At 37.7% G+C, this 5,433-nt stretch overlaps 1 long non-coding RNA gene across 1 annotated transcript; it reads left to right on the plus strand.

Moving 5' to 3' along the window:
- The first annotated feature begins 305 nt into the window (after positions 1–305).
- Positions 306–4,178, plus strand: LOC129350288 (uncharacterized). The gene is made up of 3 exons (XR_008603633.1): positions 306–692; positions 1,591–1,691; positions 3,577–4,178. It is a non-coding gene; the product is annotated as an uncharacterized LOC129350288 (long non-coding RNA).
- The last annotated feature ends 1,255 nt before the right edge of the window (positions 4,179–5,433 follow it).

The raw sequence follows: 5,433 nt of genomic DNA on the forward strand, positions 1-5,433 counted from the left end.
ACATTTTTTTTCCTGTCTTGTTACTCCCCTTATATACCTGCTGCTTAATGGGAGAACTGAGCTGCAGTTTGCCCTGCCAGTATTTTTTGAATTGTGTATTTTGAATTGTGGTCTGAATGGTGTCAGGGTCATTCTCAAACACATTTGGAGCTCATTGGTCAGTCTGGAACGATATTCAGTTTTGATTATGTTCATAGTTGAGAAAGGTTCCTCCAGCTGTATGTTGAGCCAAACATGGTCAGCATGTGCAGGGCTATTTCCCTCTCGGTGTCGCTTTATTCATTTTCCTTTTTTGTCTGTCCCTCACCTCTCAACTGTTTACTGAACGCAGAGCTGTGATGTTTAGCAGCTGCAATGCAGAGACTTCATTGGCTGAGTAGCGTCACGTGGGATGGCTGAACTCGTACGTAATTGGTCTGTGTGTTTCCTGAGCTGATAACTAATGCCGTAAACACTGGGAAAGCTGTGCCGGTAAAACAGAAGCGACCGGTCAAATTTAAAATTTACTGATTACAGGTCCGGTCCGTTTAGACGGCGTCTGGGTCCGGATCCGGACCGCGGTCCGCCAGTTAGTGACCCCTGCCATAGACAGAAGACAGCGCTAGCGTATCTAGTCTTCTATCTATAGCTATGGTCGGTACGACTGGTAGCATCTCTGGCTGCTGTTGACCTTGTTTTTGGAGTAAAACACGGTAAGAAGATAAATACTTCTAACCAGTAGCGTCGTTTTGTTGTATGTTAAGTCAGCGACTTGTGAAGAGTTGTGTTTTGTCGTGTTTGAGCAGTTGGTCCGGACGCGTTAGCTAGCTAAGCGGCTAAGTTAGCTAGCGGGCTAATTAACACAGGTGGCTAACTTACCGCTGAACACCTGTGTTAGTTGCTGCTGCAACTGTCCGTCATTATTAGAATGAATGTCTCAACCTGTATTTCTCTGCTGTGTATTTTAGCTTTTAAAAAGGTTATTTTACTTTAAGGTTAACTGAAACCCGTTGAGCTGCACTGAAGTTTAACATTCAGCTGATTTGAATTAAACTGCGCTTAACATTTCGCAACATGACCTCTCTGAATCTCCATAATTTCATTAAATTCCTTCTCTCTTCCACTGCTCAAGTTCAATCCAGTATATAAAGTGACATTAATAGTGAATAAACTAACAACCATTCATTGTATTTATTTATTATTGCATGTATTTGTAGTAAAACATGCGTTGAAACATCCTACTTTTGGATCGAGAACTGCACAAGCCATTCATTTTCAGTCACCTGATGAGTTAAACTCCCCTTTTTATGTGAGGTTGAAGCAGAAAGTCTGAGTTAACAAAGAAAGTTGTTTATAATTTACAATACCTGTTATCTCTGACTGAGGCTTGAGTTTTTGTTGAGCCGATTTACACGTAGAAACTTTGTTCAGGAAGATTTCTCAGTAGCTCAGAGGACAGGCTGCTTTTTACACAACCTTGTAAGAGAATGTCTGTCAATGCTTTCAGCAGAATTTAGAAACACAGCACTTCCTAAACAGATATTTTGAGGCTGTGAGGTTGAACGTTTGAGAGTATATCAGTGCGTTTCTTTGTGGTCTTTCTGTTTCTAGGTGGAAGCTGAATTAGTGAGGATGACTCCTGCTCCTGTCATCTCTAAGCTCCTCACACATCTTTACCTGCACATGAGGAAAATCACTCCTGTAGAATGCAGGTATGTTTGTCATTATTATAAAAAGATGTTGCCTGGTGACCTGTCAGAAACCCATTATACAGAGTCAGCCAAAATAATGTTTACACACATCAGGAAAAGAAAAACTTGCATAAATATTTCAATACCAAATTTATTCAGACATCACGAGATTAATAAAAGTTATCTTTGGCCTCTACAATTACAAGAGGTGCTCAAAGTGGTGGCCACTGGCTTCCAGACATTTCTGTTGTGTTGTAGACGTCACTTGTTGATGCTCCATTCATGAGGGTAATGCCATCTGTTGGGAAAACATCGTACAACAGGACACAGAGTTATCGTGATTTGATCAAACTTTGAAAGAGGTATCTATATGTATAGAAGTACTTATACAAATGAAATATTTATAAAAGTTTTTCTTTTCCTGATATGTGTGTACATTATTTTGGCTGACTCTGACTCTGTGAACTTAATGAGAACAAATCTGTCATTTAATTGTTGCTCTGAAAGCTTCTTTAGTGAAAACCGGCTGGTGTTCTGCTTTGAAACAAACTGCTGTTGAGGTCTGTGTTTTTAGGTTTAACCCCACAGTTTCTGAATGAATTGATAGTTTGTTTTTTTCCTGATCAATGTGGACGTTGTAACTGATGGTAACATTTACTGATCATATAATCAGCATGACAATATAACAGTCTAACATTCTGACCACCTGACTAATACTGTGTTGGTCCCTTTATGCTGCTAAAACTCCTCTGACCCAGTGGTTCATCAGAACCTCTGGGGATCCTGTGGATTCTGTGGATCCCGTGGGTTGCAGGGTGGGTCCTACCTAGACCAGACTGATCCTGGACCATCCCACAGATGCTCCATCAGATCTGGATGTGGGGAGTGTGGAACCCAGGTGAACAGCTTAGCTCTGTCGTGTTCCTCGGACCACTCCTGAGTAGTTTTAATTTGTCCTGCTGAGGGTGGCAGCTGGCATCAAGGACTGTTGTTGCCATGGGGACAAGTGGGTTGTTTGTCCTGCAGTGTTTAGGTGGTGGTACATGTCAAACATCCACATGAACGTCAAGGTTTCCCAGCAGAACGTTGCATTAGAACAAGATGATGGATGTTGTTCTCTTCAGCTGTCAGTGGTCAGAATGTTGTGGCTGATCGGTGGATCTGTCTGCCTTTACTCTGACATCCAGAGTTCTACAAAAGTGTAGTATGTGTGCAGTGCAGAAGAGATTTACTTTATTGTATACAGTTGTTTTTTGTTGGGTTTTTTTTGTTTTTGTTTTTTTTTTAAAGGGAGAGCATTTTTTTTATCCACCTGAATGAAGACCCAATCTTTCCCTTCAAAGCATAGTTAATAATTACTACAGCTTCCATAGTGGTCCCATCAGAGAAAATCATATCCATATACAGATTTGTATTAATTCCGGGGCTGGTTCAGTAAAGATTATAATAATAACTACATCAGATTATTCTTGGTCGCAGTTGGAATTTTGCAGCCTGAGAGATGGTTGAGAAGGTTTGCAGTTCTTGTTTTAGCAAAATATGTTATAATAGAAGATCTTTATTGTCATTGTACCTGAAATTATCTGCAAACAAGCAAAGTGCATCAGTCTGAGGTATCTAAAAATAAATAAGTAAAGAAAAATGCTTCTAAAGCCAATAATAAACAGAATATTTTGAGGGAATATTCTAAAAAGGAAAGACAAGCTCCATTCTCACTCCTCTCAGGATAAACTGTCATTAAAATTGACTTTAAATTTAGCTTCAACACAAGATAAAAACATTTACTTTCATTACTGATATTGTCAAGTTTTAATAAAGTTCATGCTACTTTTATAAAATGATGAAAGTGAATCAATTGTATTTCTGTGATCTGTGTTTGATTTCTGTCTTTTCTCCTGTCATCCAGATGTTCAGAGGGAGATGATGCCACATCTGGTCCAGCCGATGGAAGGTCTTGAAGTTCTCTGACTGGCCTCGACTGAAGATGGTCGTCTCACTGGATTTAAGGTTCAGATGCTCAGTAACAAACTCCACCAATGAGCCAACAGGGAAGCTTTAGGTTTATTAAATGTTGCTATGAAGGTATCGCTGTTTTTCTTTGTGAATGCAATGTGCTCCAACTGAAACTTGAATTAGAACTTAGAAGTAAATCCTTCCATCTGAAAGGATTTAGTTGCATTAATAACCTCATAAGATTCTAATTTTTATTCCAATCATTGTTGGAAATAGAATCTCTGTATTGATTCAGGTAAAAACTGAACTTCACAGCATGTTGGAGCAAAACAACCAGATGAAAACTGTGATGGTGTTGGATTGTCAGACTGTAATGTTGCAGCTCAAAGCAGCTTTTCTAGCTCAGTTCATTCTGACATTCAGCTATGAATCAACACAGCAGATGGTGATCCATGCTGTGGAAGTCTCACATCTCCTGATTTAATGGAGCTGCTTTGCACTTTTTACACTGTTTATTCACCAACACTTTATTTAATAAAAGTCCCATCTAGTTTTTATGAGGAATGTGATGTTTTAATTTCTCTGTGAATAACTGCAGTCTAATGCAACAGCTGGAATTGTAACATCTGTCCTCATATTGATCATGAAATATTGATCAGAATACTTATGGTTAGCAGTCATTCCTGAAGTTTTACATTAAAATCTTTACTTGTGCTGTGAACTTTGGTAAGAAGCAGAAACTTTAGTGTTGCCATGGATACATGAGTGTTAAATTCTGTCCATGATTCCGTTTTGGGAAATTCAGTCCAGGAGATGAGTTTGTTTTTACTGCCAGCTACCATTCAGTCTGAGATATTAAGAATAAATAAATGTGCATAATGTGGAAATGAACAGATTTAATTTTTATTTATTCCTACAGCTGCTACAGGTAAAATTTTAGAATGTGGAGGAATTTAGTCTCACAATCACAGACAATAAATATTATCTGAAAGTCGGGTTATTGTTGTTTATCAGCACAATACAAAAAGATTCATGTTAGAAATATTCCAGTTAAGACCCTAGAATATCGGGATTTATGTAAATTTACTTCAATATAAATGTTCAGGTTAAGATTGTACAGTGATATTTATTATGCAAGTTTAGCTGATTAAAGTTTATGACTGCATTACAATATTATTTATTATTTAAATTGACATCATTATTATAATATTTAGGGTCAGACTCTACAGCAGGGGTGGGCAATTAATTTTCATACGGGGCCACATGAGAAACTTTGACGGTTGTTAAGGGCCGAACCAGTACACGTAAAAGCTCTGCTCAATATATATCTCAATAAAAACAGTAAATGAAACAATACAATGATATAATGAAAATGTGGAACACAGAGCACAACTATTTAATGAAAGATTTTGTTTTTTCATTCAAACTATGATTGCTGCCTATTGAGTTGTAGATATTTACTATCATAAAGACATACTTAAAATGTGAAACTGATTTTCCAAATGCTTTAATTACTTTTCAGCAGTCACTGTTTTTACAAACAAAGTAAGTAAGCCATCACTCAGAATTTATTCTAAAATAATATGACCATCAGCTGGCAGAGATTTGAAATTTGCCTTATCATGTCAGTTTTTGTTCATCATGAACGCTATGAGGTGTTGTGAGTTTTTCTAAATCTACATTAAGATGACCGTGAAGCATAAAGAAAGACAACAGTTCCCCACTACACTTAGAGCAATGTTCAATATATCTCAGTAAAAACAGTAAATTACACAATACAATGATGTACAATGCCCAACTCTTGAATCTC

Source organism: Amphiprion ocellaris, chromosome 13 (assembly GCF_022539595.1).
Source record: "Amphiprion ocellaris isolate individual 3 ecotype Okinawa chromosome 13, ASM2253959v1, whole genome shotgun sequence".
In the NCBI taxonomy this organism is placed as follows: domain Eukaryota; kingdom Metazoa; phylum Chordata; class Actinopteri; family Pomacentridae; genus Amphiprion; species Amphiprion ocellaris.